Source organism: Phyllostomus discolor, chromosome 6 (genome assembly GCF_004126475.2).
Source record: "Phyllostomus discolor isolate MPI-MPIP mPhyDis1 chromosome 6, mPhyDis1.pri.v3, whole genome shotgun sequence".
In the NCBI taxonomy this organism is placed as follows: domain Eukaryota; kingdom Metazoa; phylum Chordata; class Mammalia; order Chiroptera; family Phyllostomidae; genus Phyllostomus; species Phyllostomus discolor.
In genome coordinates this window covers 61,000,564-61,016,612 of record NC_040908.2, presented here as the reverse complement: position 1 = coordinate 61,016,612, position 16,049 = coordinate 61,000,564, and the positions used below count along the sequence as shown (strand labels likewise).

Sequence of the window (16,049 nt, the reverse complement as noted above, 5' to 3'; positions counted from 1 at the left end):
AGGGAGAGAGAGAGGGAGAAAAACATCAATGTGTGGTTGCTGTGGGTTATGGCCTGCAACCCAGGAATGTACCCTGACTGGGAATCCAACCTGCGACACTTTGGTTCCCAGCCCGCACTCAATCCACTAAGCTGCACCAGCCAGGGCTGAAAATATTTCATTTTAAAGATGGTCTAAGTTTGCTTTGGATAAATAGGCATAAGTTTAGAGCCGTCAACATTGAATAACACTTTCATTCTGCCTGGGTTTATTGGTCAAATAAATTTATATTATCTCTGTTGCAAAATTTGTCAGCAATAAAAATAACTTAGTATGATGAAATTTTCATAAGTAAACTAAACTTAATTGTAAATTAAATAAACCTAAGGTAAGAAGTTTCTTTTAGATAAACTCTTCAGCAGCTTAAGAATGGTTTTCTACAGAGCCCGACCACTGTCCTCTACCTGCTGCTTTGCCATGCTGCCAGCCGCGCTGCTTCGCTGCCTCTTCCTTGGTGGCGGCGTGCGCCAGGACTATGCCTACCCCAGGGCACAGTTGTCCTGGCCCCTGCTGCAGGCCAGGGACACATGTCTTTTACCTTTGCATCACCCACGCAGGTCTTCTTCAGTGGTGCCAATGTCACGCGGGTGGACGTGCCTGCACAGACGGGAGCCTTCGTGTCCTGCTGCCCTGAGGGGCGTTGTCCACACTGCGGATGGCACCACCTCCAAATACTTTGTGAGCAGCAGCTCAGTCAGTGAAGGCTGATTCATCGTTCAGTTACTGGGCGAAGAGGCCGTGATGCTGGACATGCTGGACCCAGGGGAGAAGGCACAGTCGGAGCTGTCAGGGGCAGCGAGCAGATGAGGCTGCAAGGGCCGAAATCAAATCCTCGTGGAGACTGGTGAGCCCTGGTGGAGGACCTGCACTGGGCCAGATCTCTGCTCCTCCAGCCCGGCCCTTCCCCGCCTTCTCGGACACCCTGCCTTCCGCTGCCACCGGGGACGCTCCCCATCACCTGGTTTTCTAAATCTCTTTGGTAACCTGGAACTTTAAAGTTTTTCTAGCTAAATTAAAAGACAGATATTCATGGCATGTCTAGACCATTTCCAAATAAGATAATGAAACATTAACTACTGAACATAGGGTTATCAACTTTTTGTTTCTTGTTATAAAGATATTTAGGTCTTTTAGTAAGCATGTCTTCTGCCAAAAAAAAAATTTTGGTACTGTGAAAAAATATATTTCTAGAAATTATCAAATGTGTTAAAAATATACCAATCTGAATAATATTGGTATCACATACAGTTCAAAATTGTTTCCTTAGTTTATACTAGAAATTTCTAGTATATTTCTAGACTGAATTATTTCTATACTTAACTTCTAGAAACTAAGGTTTTAAAACCTTTAAAGGTTGAGGATTTATTAGAATGTAATTAAATTTAATTAGAATTTAATTAGAATATAATTAAAGCTACAGAAATTAATAAAATAGGGCAAAACTATATACAAGAAAAAGGGTATGAGATATGGAGATGTATTTCTGAGGGAAAGGAAATTAATTTTATCCTAATGTAAGGCTGGTTATTTCAGAATGAGAAAGAAGAAAAACAAGACAAAAATTTGAATATAAAATAAATAAGCTGTAGAAGGTTTCTGGAAAAGGAATCTTGAACAAGGAAATCTTATGTGAGGTCAAGCCAAAGATTGAAATAATTCTAATCAAGTGAATTTAAATATCAAAAGTAAGGTGATACAAAATTAGAGTTTGGTTTCTCTCTCTGCTAAAAGGACTGTTGGTCCGCTACTAATATTGTGAAAAAGTGTTTCTGCCTAGAATGCAAAGCTTCTGTGTTTTATCAAAATAATTTTGTGCCCTGGATGGTGTGGCTTAGTGGATTGAGTACTGGCCTGCAAACCAAAAGGTCACCAGTTCAATTCCCAGTCAGGGCACACGCCTGGGTTGCAGGCGGGGTCCTGGTTGGGGGTTCGTTAGAGAAGCAACCAATTGATGTATCTCTCACACATCACTGTTTCTCTCTGTCTCCTTCTCCCTCCCTTCCCCTCTCTCTAAAAATAAATAAAACATTTAAAAATAATAATAATTTTGTGTTTTATGTTGTCTTAATCAAGTTTTTGATTACTTAAGAAAACTAAATCTCCTTGATAATAAGAACTAAGTTTTGCTAACAATTATGTACACTTCTGTATATGTGTTTGAAATCTTCTATTGCCATTTTGATTAAATGGATAATTAAGTATTGCTTCATCATGATATGACCCTATTTAGTCAAATGCCCAAAACTTTTAATATATTTTGACAAAATTCCCAAAACTTAAATTATAAATAGAATTTTGACCTATGAATAACACTTAGGTATTTCAGAAGGGTGAACACCTCAAAAGATTTTTTTCTCTCCTTACAAAAGAGGAATACTAAACTTAATTAGGCCAATTTAGTATACTAAAATTACATGGGAAGCTTTATCAACTAAAAACACATGTTGTATTTGTATATGTTATAAATATTCCATAAATATGTGAAATTGCTGGAAATCTGAGATATCTTAGCATAAGCTGTCAGTCATCAAAATTGAGGGATACTCTAAGACAGGGGTGTCAAACTCATTCTCACCGGGGGCCAAATCAGCCTCTCAGTTGCCTTCAAAGGGCCGAATGTAATTTCAACTCCTTAATAGTTAAGGAGTAGTTATTTTTATACAGTCCTAAAATTATTTCAGCCCTTTGAAGGCAACTGTGAGGCTGATGTGGCCTCCGGTAGAAATGAGTCTGACACCCCTGCTCTAAGAAGACCGAACCTGAGTATCAGATTGTAGGATGAAGTCCGTTGATTTGCAAAAACGACCCCGTTTCCAGACTTCTGCCACCCTGATGTTCTTGTAACGTGGCAACAGCCTGTTCCCTAGTGAGAGAAATGAAGCTGGGTAAACAATGGCTGTAAATTAAATGAATGGTCTGGGCCATGGGAAACCCAAAAGGGGGGCTTGGATCTTTCCAACTCCCTGGCATTTTCTTTTTGGTTTTTGCATTCCCTTATCCACCAGTATATTTGGGCTGGACTTCATTCAGCGGCCACATAGTCTGGGTTATCAATATGTTCTTGTCATTGTGTGTATGCTATCTGGATGAGTTGAAGCTTTCCCATGCTGTTACAGAACACCAAGGGGCCAAGGGGGGCCAAGGGCGATATATACTATTACTGAAAGGAACCCCCCCAGGTTCGTTATGTCCACTGCCTTATAGGAAAGACATCTCTCAATGCCAGAGATTTGTGAAAAGGAAAGGAAATGTTTATTTAATGCTATACAGACTTAAAGTAGTGACCTAATGTCTTCATCAAAATCCCAAAGTCCCTTAAAACACCCACAAACACACACAGTCCTTCCTTCCCCCTTTGCACAGCCTGGAGTACTGTATCTCAGGAAAAGAAATAGAAGTCCGTGGTTCAGACAGCCCCTGGTTCTTCTCAGTAATCTGTCACAGCTGTTAGACCTCCCTCAGTTCTCAGCACCATCAGCTGTGTCACCAGGATCTCTGCTAAAGCCGGGTGGTGGTTCCCCCTTCTAAAGCTGCGGGGGTCCCCACTCAGTCCCCTCTCTGCACAATGGCCTAGAGAGTCCCAACTCTGGCAAAGCCACATGGTTCTCCCCCTGTTGCCCCAGCCATGTGGTCCTCTCTCCAATGGCTGCTGCGTCTGGGTTTAAATCCCCAAGCCAGTCTTCCTCTGCAGCCCCATTTCCAACTACTCCCACATTTGGCCACACTTGCCAGCACTCCCATACCCTTCCAGCTTCACTGGGCTGCCATCGTGAGTCTGGGTAGAAGCGGCCCCATGTCATGGAGCCAATCTTCTCCAAGCTTCCACGCAGTTGCTGTAACTTGGAGGACCTCCCCCCGAGTTACGTCTTGGTGGGGAAGTTACTTCCATTCCCCTGGCTCAGAGCTTGGCCACAGCTATTTAACATATCTATGAAACTGGTTAAAGGTTATAGATATGTTAAATGACCACACCAGAGGTTAGCTGCAAAGCTGTTGCTATGCAAAACAGCTCTCAATGGCCCTGTTCCATGCGTTCCTTCCTCCAACACACACCTATAGGGGGGTGGTGAGGATGTCCTAATATTTCCTGGACACCATGAGCTCTGGACCCCATTCCAAATCCCTATTTGGGGCCCCCCTCTTGGCTGCACCCTGTTACAATGCCATGAGACTGATATCCTTATAATGGCAAATTGTTAGATGTGTTTCCCATCTGGTGTATGTTAGGTATTGGTGGTGGCTAAGAGAGAACCTGGGACCAGAAAAGTCTAATTAAGGGCTTTTATTGGGGGTGGAACATGCAGGTAGGTGGGCTGGGAGGGCAACCCCAAGGGAAAGGGTAGAAGGGCTTTTAAGGTGTGCAGCAGACCCCCCAGGAGGGTGAGTCACCCTGCTGCTATGCTCCAGGTGTCCTGGGTATCTGATGGGGAAGGGCTGATTCTGTAGAAAGCTCCAGGGAGAGGGGTGGGGCAGTGAGGATTCAGCCAGTTTCCAGCACAATGCCAGTGGCTATGCCTCAGTTGCTTCTGAAATGGGGAGCCTCGTGGTCGGGTATTTAGCCCATGGTGTGCACCTTTTTTGTTCCAGCACAGGCGGTGCCTTAGGTCCATGTCCCTGTATTTTCTAACAGGGTATGCCTTCCAAAATATCCAGTGAATGGGGCACCCACTTCACTGAGCAAATGACATGAACCTTGCAAACTACTTAGAGTTATCGCTGACCCTTTACCCTCAATTATCAGGCAAGATTGAGAGCAATAATGAGAAAACTGGATTCAAGCTAAACAAATTTAATTACACAGGACTGAATAAACTGATGAGAAGGGTTACACTTTTATGATTTTTTAATTTGAAATATTGATAATATTTAAAATCTTTTGTTTTTCATCATAAGGCATTTGTTTTCTTTCTCTTCTACTACCTGTGACTTAGGGCACTTCAGTAAATTATACCTTTGTAAGCAGTATGGAAACATTTTTTTTTCTCTCTACTTGATTCTCCAGAATTTGGAAACTCTTAATGAGTATTTTTATTTTCATGGCAATGCTTATTTGCCCAAATTCATAAGATTCTGTTCTCTTTCTGACAGGTCATAACTGTAAACTGGCTTTATTACTAAGGCTTTTTCTGGAATTTCATATTTGAGAGAGACATACAAAAACTCAGATATGCCCAGAAAGCTTTAAGGAGTTAAGATAGCCTTCGGAAGCCAATAAAAGCGCTTTGTGGGAAAACAGTCTGGTCCCCTGTTTACACGGCTCACAGCAGTCTTCCCAGGTGAGGAATGAAAGTAGCTTCCGGGAGATGCGAAGAAAGAGCTTCAGGGTACTTGAGGGACCCGGGAAGAGGGGAACTCATTTGATATTGCAGGCAACATCTGAGGGAAAGTCCTTGCTTCCGCTTTTCTGACCTTAAGAGGTGGTTTCTTTGTTTTGTTATTGCTTTTGTTTTTTAGAGAGAGGGGAAGGGAGGGAGAAAGAGAGGAAGAGAAACATTGATGTGAGAAACATTGATTGGCTGCTGCTTGCACATGCCCCAACTGGGAGCTGAACCCACAATCCAGGCCTTTGCCCTGACCAAGAATCAAACCAGTGACCCTTTGCTGGGTGATGTCCTAACAACTGAGCCACAACATTCAGGGCGAGAGGCATTTTTAAGTTCAATCTGAAGACTCCTTGTGAAAAATTACAGCAAAGCAGGTTTTTAAAAAAAAGCTTATGTCCTGATTGGTGTGGCTCAGGGGGTTGGGTGTTATCCTGCAAACTAAAAGGTCATCGGTTCAGTTCCCAGTCAGGGCAGGGGTCTGGGTTGTAGGCCAGGTCTCTGGTTGGGGTTTGCGAGAAGCGATCAAACAATGTTTCTCTTCCTCTATTCCTCTCTCCCTTCTTCTCTCTCTAAAAAGTAAATAAATAAAATCTTTTTTTAAAAAAGCTTATGTGGTTAATTACCATTCTTGATGATCTTATAAAAATAATAGGGCCAAGTTTATTGAAAGTTAACTTATTTTGCAAGTAAATTAGTTTAATTTGGTTATTTTTGATAAAATTGGAGGTAGTTTTTACCCCCCCCAAATTATTTATTTATTTTCGGAGAGAGGGGAAGGGAGGGAGAAAGAGAGGGAGAGAAACATCAGTGTGTGAGGGACACATCAGTCAGGTGCCTCTCACATGCCCCCAATGGGGGGCCTGGCCTACGACCCAAGCTTGTGCCCTGATGAGGAATTGAACCAGTGACTTTTCAGTTCACAGACTAGTACTCGGCCTACTGAGCCACACCAGCCAGGGCAAAACTGGGTGATTTTAGAGAAAATGTGTTTTAGTAGAAACTATAAATTAGTGGATATTAGTGGATATTCTAAGTTCTTTGGAAATTTTTTCTAATTTTTCTACCTACCAACTGGATTGAATCCTGAATTTTTCTAGTTTTCTGAAATATTTGGCTGTCCCCCTCTGACATTTTCACATTTCCATGCTTTGACTTGGAATCACTGAGAAATAAAATGGCCCTTTTCTCAAAGCCAGGCAAGCTGAAGGGGGATGGAAAACTTGACATAGACTTTAGAGAAATCATCACAGCCGTTCATCTGTGAACGACCTTTGTGTCTGTTGCACACAGGTCCCCAGACACATTCAGACTGAAGACCAGGAGAAGTTATCAGACTGCCTTCACTCTGTCTGAAGATGACTTGGGATGGACATCTAGAAGTCTTCTTGACTGCTTGCCTTCAGAACTCAGAAGCTAGAATTATAGTCTTACCAAATCATTGACTTTGGTTTGTCTTTTATTTCCATAGAGGTGCTTTTTGTTTAATACTTGACTACTTGCACCATAGGCTTAAATTTGGAAGACCACCACCATTACTACCTCCTGAATTGAGACACAACTTTCATTGAACTTTTCTTTTTTTTTTTTTAAGATTTTATTTATTTATTTTTAGAGAGAGGAAAAGGGAGGGAGAAAGAGAGGGAGAGAAACATCAATGTGTGGTTGTCTCCACCACACCACCAACTGAGGACCTGGCCTGTTACCCAAGTTTGTGCCCTAGATTGGGAATCAAACTGGGGACCCCTTGCTTCGCAGGCTGGCACGCAATCCACTGAGCTGCACCAGCCAGGGCTGAACTGAACTTTTCTTAAAACAAGACTGGTTTAATGAAATCCAGAATAATCTCCCAACCCAACTTCTGGAATGTGAAATTTCCAGGAATTTTCAGAGAAGGGAACTGTGGGGATTCAGAACTAGTCACTCAGAGATATGTCTCTTTGGTATGCAGATTGCTTGGAGTTTAAGGCAACCTTAGTTGCAGTCTCAAGAGCAACTTCTGCCCCTCCCTTAACTACCTAGAAGAACCTGAATTTAGGGGTCTTGCCCATAAAAAGAAATTAGCAGACATAACCTCTTTTGACTGATCTATAGGGCAGGGGAAACTTCTGTTTACTAAGTATCTGCTCTTATTATCCTGCAATGACCCTCTGAGGTCTTCAAAGCACCTTACCTCATCCCTACCTCAGAATGTCTTGTGTACCTCAATGCCCCTTTATATCTCTGAACCTCTCCTGCACATGGGATTTCTGATTCTCTTATGTATGTGGGATTCCCATACATATGTATGTGATGGGGGACTCAGGTGTCAGAAAAGTTTTAGTTTCAGGTAATAGCTAATAAGCTTAGTAATCAATATATGTAAAAAGATATTGTTTCAGGAGCAGAAGATGTGACCCGCCCTGACTCCAGGAGACCAGACCATAAATAGTTCTAACTTAGTGCCTCAGGAGGACTGTAAACAATCAAGCTGATACCTGAGCGCTGGTACCCCAGAGTGGGACGTCCACCACCCAGGCACAGATAAGGACCACTGCCCAGCACACAGATGAAAGAATGTCACAGCTTTTTATCTGATTAACTTTTCCCTGATTCTAAACCTCTTAGCTGCACTAAGGAGTTTTCTTCTCTTTATAAAAAGGGTCAGTTTAAAATGGAATTTAAGACGGGCCCATTAGGGTACAAACCTACCATCTTCTCAGATCACCGACCATCTGAAAAAAGTGTTCATAAAGATTCAATCCCTGCCTCTGCTTACTGGGTCTGGTAGGTGACAGGCAGCACGAACGCCAGCTTTTCTAGTTTCAGGTGTATTAAATTTGGTTATTTTCTCTTGTTAATTTGTCTCATGTCTATTCGATTATTAGAACAGCCAGAAGAACCTTGCAGGTAGAGGAAAGGTTGAAAGATTTACTCCACAAGAGTAAATTTTGAATTTGGATAGTGTTGGTCCTCCCACTTTGTTCTTCCTCTTCAGTACCGTGTTGGCTATTCTGGACCTTTTGCCTTTCCATGTTAAAATCAGAATCAGTTTGTAGAGATTCACAAAATAACTTGCTAGGATTCTGATTGACATTGAATCTATAGATCAGGTTTGGAAGAAATGACATCTTTTGACAGGGGAACTCAAGAGATCAAGATTTTGTTGCTAAAGAGCAGTCTGGGTCCCACTGCCACAGCCACCCTCTGGGCAAAATTCCAGAGGCAAATATTTGGTGGTAAAGGAAAAGTTTTATTCAAAAGCTTCACAATTTTAGAATAACAGCTTTTCACATGAATTAGTCACTTAAGCCTAACAATTAAGGCTAAACTCTTTAACTCTTTAGTTATAGCTTTGGTCGTTAAGCCTATCCATTAAGGCTAAACTCTTTAACACTGAGTTCTCCTATCATTCCCCCAATTAGTTTTAATTATCTTATTTCTTTAGGGTTAGTCTATAAACTAAAACAACATAAGATATAACGCTACAGAATTTTGGAAGAATGGCAGGCTTCTGCCTCGGAGCCTGTTCCCTCTAGAACACCCAAAGAATAAACCTGCCATCCTCTGCCAGGCCAGCCCAATCCCAGGCTGTGCCTGGAGTCCTTTCCCATCCAAAATACTGTCCATTGGGAAATGCAGGCAGCTGCAGCACGATCACCCAGGCATCCTCTAGGAAGAAAAGCCCACAAGCCAGAGTCAGCTAGTCTGAGAACCAGAGAGCCTGAGAGAGTGCTCCTTTTATTTCAAATCTTCTTGCCCATAATTCCATGCCCTCTGCAGGCATTCAGCTTCTCAGGCAATCCTGCCCTAGACTGTCTATCATAGCCTTGGAAAACTCCCTATGGCCCTCCCTACTTCTCAGTGAAGTGATCAGATCTCTCTGTATCAATTTTAGCCTTAGTTGACGTGCTTAAGTGACTAATGCATGTGGGAGAACTGGAATGTAAGACCAGGTGATTCCAGGAAGTAGACAAGCTATTCAACCTTTGTGACCCAGGGGGGCTGCAAGCCAAGGAGTGGGTACCTGAGCCATTGTATTCCAGGGAGGGAATGCCCATGATGCAGATAGAGAATTGTTTATCAACAGATAAAGAAGTACTGGGAAAATTGCAGCTGGACTGCAACTCCTATGTGACTAACCTTTTCCCAAATCACTTACCTACGCTTTTCTTCTCCATGTGAAAGGTCGGCTTGAGGTGAGATATTAAGACTTTTTAGGGTACATAAGCTGCTACCCACTGTCTTCCCAGATCGCTGGCATATGAACAAAGCACCCATAAATACTCAATCCTTGTCTCTACTTATTGGTTCTGGTACTGACAGGCAGCACAAATGCTGACTTTTCTAGTTTCAATGTTCTCTCTGCACAAGCTTTGGCTACATGACAGGTGGTTTTCATCTCTTGTCCCTGAAAAGCAACTCAGTATCTTATTAAATAGACTAGGACCATTTTGAGCTGGTTCTGCAGTTACCGCATGACATAAATACTTAACCACTGTGTTACAGTTACCTACAATATTCAGTACAGTAGCATGCTGTACAGTTTTATAGTTTAGGAGCTGCAAGGAAACAGAATTTGTCACCTCAAAATGTATCTCTTTGGAGTAAGAATTATTTTAGGCTGGTTACTATTAAGAAACAGCAGGCATGGGAGAGCTCTGAAAACCAAGAAATAAGCCTTTGTAAAAGGCAGTTTTATTTGTAAGGAAAATCTCTATTTGTAAAACTGTTTCCCTTGCTGTACCAGGAAGAGGGCATGACCTTATCTCTAGAAATGCTTATGAATGCAGAAAGCAATTTAAATCTGCATAACAACTGTACCTTTATAATTGTGCTTTTCCAGGTAATCTCCTATTTCTGACTATCCCCACCCCCAACCTCTTCTTTTGTTTTCAGCCAAAGGTGGAATTTAAGGGGGTGGCTTCAGCTCTTTAGGTGAGTTAGTTTTCCTGGGGATCTCTTATGTATATGTTACAGAATGGATAGGGGGGCGGGTTTCTCTCTGCACTGTGGTTCTTTGCCCATCACCTTTAGGAATTGTGGCTCTCAGTGTCAGAGGTTGGTAAAAATGAAAGGAACTGTTTATTCAAAAGTTATACAGGTTTAGAGTAATGATAGAATGTCACTGTTAAAATCCCAAAGTCCCCTAAAACACCTGCAAATACACACAGTCTTTTCTTCCCTCCTTTGCCCAGTCAAATCAGTCTCGGAACATGCCAATCAGAAGTACTGTCCTCCAGAGGAAAAGGAACAGAAGTCCGCAGCTCACTCCTCCTGGTTCCTCCCAGTAATCTGTGCTCGGCCTGGCAGGTTTTCTGCAGTCCCCAGCACCATCGGCTGTGTTGCTGCCACGATCTTCATTTCCTAATCCAAAACCATGCGGCACCTCCTTGTGGCCCACCAGCGAGTGACCTTTCACCCCTTTCCTTCCCTGCAAGGTCTTGCATTGTCCTCTCTCATTGTCCTGTATCATCCCCTGTCCCTACTCCTGCATTGCCTCTCCATCCCTCATCCCCTGTCCCTACTCCTGCATTGCCTCTCCATCCCTCGTGGAGGCCAGCCTTTAGTTTAAATCCCAGCCTAATACCCCCTCTGTAACCCCATTTCCAACTCCCCCCACAACTGGCTACACCTGCCAGCACTCCCATACATTTTCAGCCTTTCTGGGTCACCATAGTAAGTCCAGGCAGCTGTGGGCCTGAGGCATGGAGTGAACCATCTCCATGCTCTCACGCAGGCACTGTGACCTGTTACGTCCTGGGTCAAGGTTATGCATACCTTCGGGCTCCATTCTGGCTGGAGGACTAGTCTGCTGTCATTGATATACAAAATAACCACTTTTGCATATCAGGTATAAAGCTGGCCTGCAAAATATCTCTCAATGACCCTGCTCCATAAATCCCTTTCCCCAGTCCAGACTTGTGAGGGTGGGTGTATCCTATATTTCTATATTTCTTGGACACCCTGAGTTCTGGACCCTGTTACAAACCCCTCTTTGGGGAGAGACCCTGGCTGTACCCTGTTATATATACAGGAGATATATGTGCTATTAAACTTGTCAACATATAAAATGTCCAAACCTGTAGTGAATTTTGTAAGAGTTTATTTGAACCAAACTGATGACATATGCCAGAGAGCAAGACTTCGAGCGCTCCAGAGAACAACAGCTTTGCAGCTTTTTTATGCATTTGAAATTAAGGACAGAAGAATGAAGATTATGGGGAGAAGGGACTAGCAAGGCAGGGATCAGATTACAGGACAGTTAAGATTTTGTGCTCTCTTAAGGGTTAATACCCTCTCTGAGGAGTACTACTTCTGGTATTTCAAAGGCAAGTTAACTTAGACGCACAAGAACAATGAACAGGGATGGCTTAAAACCTTTCTCTAAGGAAGTTATAGGCCAGGGACAGGACTACCCACCATGACCTGCCCAGGTGGGAACTTACAATCAGATCACCCCATGAGGTTACTGTCCATGGAACTCCCCAGTTGGTCCACTGTGTGTGAATACAAAGTGGGAATATTGTGAATATGACATGCAGACTGCAGTGAACACCATTGTACAGTTGAAACCGGAAAAGACCGGTGTTCATGCCGCCTGTTACACACCGAACCCAAGGAGCAGAGACAGGGATTGAATCTTTATGGGCGCTCTATTCAGATGGCCAGCGATCTGAGAAGATGGGTTCATACCCTAACAGACCGTCTTAAATTCCATCCCAAAATGGCCCATTTATAAGGGGAATGAAGCGTAGGCGAGGGGCTTGGAATTCAGGCTTGGAATATCAGGGGCTGGAATCCAAAAGTTAACTGGATTAAAAAAACAAAGGATAACATTCTCACCCTGGTCAGTGGTCCTTGGCTGTGTCCCAGGCTGTGGTCATCTCGCCCTGGAACACAAGGGCTCAGATACCATCTTGAATTGCTTGCAGTCCTCCTGAGGCACAGAGGTGGACCTGCTCGTGGTCTCCTGGAGTCAGGGTGAGTCACACCTTCAGTTCCTGGAACAATAGCTTTTACATGCATGATTACTAAGCTTATTAGCTATTACTCAAATTAAAATTTTCCAACTCTTGAGTTCCCTATCACAAGTAAGTACCTGCTGTTTGGCTTCCTGCTGCTTTTTATTTATCTCTGCAGATTTTTCTGCCTTTTCTGGTTTTGAGTATTTTTAAAATTTGATTTTTCTCCCTGCATATAAATTATAGTTCTTTATTTTTAAAATATTTTATTTATTTATTTTTAGACAGAGGGGAAGGGGAGGAGGGAGAGAGGGAGAGAAACATCAATGTATGGTTGCCTCTCACTCACCCTCTACTGGGGACCTGGCCTACCACTCAGGCATGTGCCCTGACTTGGAACTGAACTGGTGACCCTTTGGTTTGCAGGCCAGCACTCAGTCCACTGAGCCACACCAGCCAGAGCTAAGTAAGTCTACTTTTAACTAACAGTACATTACTTGAGTATTACAAGTAGTGTAGGTGCCTTATAACAAAGTGTTCCCGATTCTTCTCTCTTATGCCTTATGACATTGCTGTCATCCATTTTGCTTATCCATACCTTATAATTGTCAAATACATTGTTGCTGTTATAACTTTGAATAATTATCTATTAGATCAATTAAGAATAAGAAAAGTAACTGGAGAACTAAAATAAATAAATAAAAAATAAAAGATTTTATTTTGTCATCATTTATTACTTTTCTAACACTCCTTTATCTAGATCTGATTTTCTGATTTATATGATTTTCCTTCTTTTTGAAGAACATCCTTTAACATTTCTTGTTAAAATATAAATAATAACTATCAGTAATATGTTAGGTTATATGAATGGCAGATTCTTTCAGGTTTTGTCTGAGAAATATTTATATTTATTTTTATTTTACTTTTAAAGCATAATTTCATTGGATACTGTTAAAAAACAAAATTCGACCAAGTAAAATTAAAGATGTAATTGATTTCATTAAGCAGTTCATGACCTGAGCAGCATCCCCTCTAGCAACTAAAGGGCGCTCCGAGGGGTCCCACACAATAGAAGGTTTATGGAAGGAAGGGTGGGGCAAGGGAGTCTTAACAAAACAAAAGACAGTATTATTTTTGGGCTGTGACATCTTGTTCTGGAGGGAAGGGACTGGGAGGGTGTTTACCATGCAGACTGCCTCTTCTTTCTGTGGAGTGTAGTGATGTCCACAGAACATCGCTTCACTGGTGCTTGACCAGACACTGCAGACTGACTGGGGTTGTGGGAGAGGTTGAAACTGCAGTTAGATCAGGTGTTAAACCCAGACTTGGTACTGTGAGCACTGCACGTTTTGGGCCTGCTGTTTGCACTTTAACAACACAGACTTCTAGGTTGGTGGTTTCCCCTTCCAACGCTACGTATTTCACTCCATTCTCTTCTTGTTCACTTGGTTTTTGATGAGAAGTTAGACGTATTCTTACCCTTGTTCTTCTAGAGGTTAAGGTATTTTTCTACTCCGTCTTCCTTCAAGATTTTTCTCTTTGACTTTTGTTTTCTGCGATTTGAATATATGACTAGGTGTAGATATTTTTGGTATCGTGATTGGTGTTTTCAAAGCTTCCTGGATGTATGGTTTTGTGCTTCATTAATTTTGGAAAGTTCTCAGCCTTGGTAACTTTAAATAGTTCTCTACTCTCTTTTCTGGCGTTCCCATTATGTGCATGTTACATCTGTTGAAAGTGTCCCACGGTACTCATGTTACTGGAAAGGGGATCTGGCCAGAGCAGGTCTGCCTCAGGCCAGCCTGTAGTGTGTGGGTTCTCCACTTCATGCAGGAAAGATTTTACAGCATGAGTCCAGGTGATTTTGAAAGGATGTTTATTAAAGCTGGGGGCAGTGAAACAAGGATGAGCTTAGGATAAAAGAAGTGACAGGAGAGAGCCTAGGCGGGCTTCTTTGGCTCACTGGAAACTCAGAGAAAATGGGCCTTGGAGACAGGTTTAGGGGCTCAGCCTGGGACGAGCTGCTGCTGCCCACTGTTCCCCTGGTTGCAAGTCTGGTGGGGACCCTTAGAGTTCAGGAGACGCACACTTGAGAGGGAGGAAAGAAAGGTGTGGGCTTGCTGCTGGGAGTGGGAGTGTGCCCTGGATCCTTCATCTGGAGGGTTTTAGAGGCTGAGGATTTAGGAGAGGTCTCGGGGAGGATCTCAGTAGAGTATTCATCAGCTTTTTGCTCCCCTGGCAAAATGAGGTTTATTCCCCTGACTTAATCTGTCTTTGGGTGTGGCTGGCACCAATGGCACTAACTGGATTTCTGTTATCTGTATCCTGGAGTGGGGTGATTTAAGCTATTTACCCTTTGGCTGGGGAGAAGTATAAACCATTTACTCTTTAAGTGTCCTTGGTTATGGAAGATAGGATTTTGCGATTTACTAGGTGGCTGTAAACTCCTTGGCGATTTCTTACGTCTCCCTGTTCCGTTTGCCTCACTCACAATCATTTTTCTTTTTCATTCTTTTGCCTTTTAGTTTGGAAAGTTTCTATTGATATGTCTCGAAGCTCACTTGGCCATGTCTAATTTAGTGATATGGCTATCAAAGGCATAGAATTCTTTATTTCTGTTCTGGTGTTTTTGATTTCTAGCATTTCTTTTTGAGTCTTTCCACCTCTCTGCTTACGTTATTCATAGGTTCTTGCCTGTTGTGTACTTTTTTAAAACAGATTTTTATTTATTTTTAGAGAGGGGAAGGGAGGGAGAAAGAGGGAGAAAAACATCAACTTGTGTTTGCCTCTCATGAGCCCCCTGCTACGGACCTGGCCCGCAACCCAGGCATGTGCTCTGACAGGGAATCTAACTGGCAACCCTTTGGTTCACAGGTCAGTGCTCAATCCACTGAGCCACACTAGTCAGGGCTGTTGTCTATTTTTTTTCATTGTCTAGATTGTTTTTTATTTAGAACCCTTAACATATTAGATAGTTATTATTATTATTTTGTATATTTTTTATTAGCTTGGTGTCTGTAACCAAATTTATTATTATTTTATATATATTTTTATTAGCTTGGTGTCTGTAACCAAATTTATCCCTGAGGCCCAGCAGGGGACCCACGAGTCACAGTGCTTCGATAGCAGCTAGGCTAGTGCCTGCCCTAGCAAGACTTCGGAAAATCTGTGTCCTGTCTGAATCTGTTTTGTTTTATCTCTTTAGACTATTTAAAGAAATTATTTTCCCTGGCAGTGTGGCTCAGTTGGTTGTGTTACTGAACAGCAATTGGAGTCCTGCTGCCTGTGACGACTTGTAGGCAAAATTACAGAGGCAATGGTTTGGTGACAAAGGAAAGGTGCCTTTATTGGAAAAGCTTCACAGTTTTGCAATAACGGCTTTCCACCTGCATTAGTCATTGAGCCCATCCATTAAGGCTAAACTCTTTAACACCTGAGTTCTCCTATCATTTCCCTGCCGCCCCCTCCCCCGCTAGTTTTGATTATCTTATTCCTATAGGTTTAGTTTACAAAATAAAACAATGTAAGATAAAAAGACATACTAAACCTGAGAAGCTCAGGGGAGGCCTGCATGGTGAGCCTTAAAAATTCAGAGACCTAAAGTAACCACATAGGATGGTCTGAAATGAAAACTTTCTATTTCTTTTAAAAAAATTTATTTACTTTTAGAGAGGGGAAAGGGAGGGAGAAAGAAAGAGAGAGAAACATCAATATATGAGAGAAACATCAATTGATTGCCTCTTGC

The 16,049-nt window shown here is 42.4% G+C and overlaps 1 non-coding gene and 1 pseudogene across 1 annotated transcript; one reads left to right on the top strand and one right to left on the bottom strand.

Moving 5' to 3' along the window:
- Positions 1-456: 456 nt before the first annotated feature.
- LOC114498490 lies at positions 457-1,009 on the top strand (annotated as a pseudogene).
- A 14,354-nt stretch (positions 1,010-15,363) lies between these two features.
- LOC114501160 lies at positions 15,364-15,450 on the bottom strand. The gene has a single exon (XR_003684922.1). It is a non-coding gene; the product is annotated as a small nucleolar RNA SNORA5 (small nucleolar RNA).
- Between the last annotated feature and the right edge of the window lie 599 nt (positions 15,451-16,049).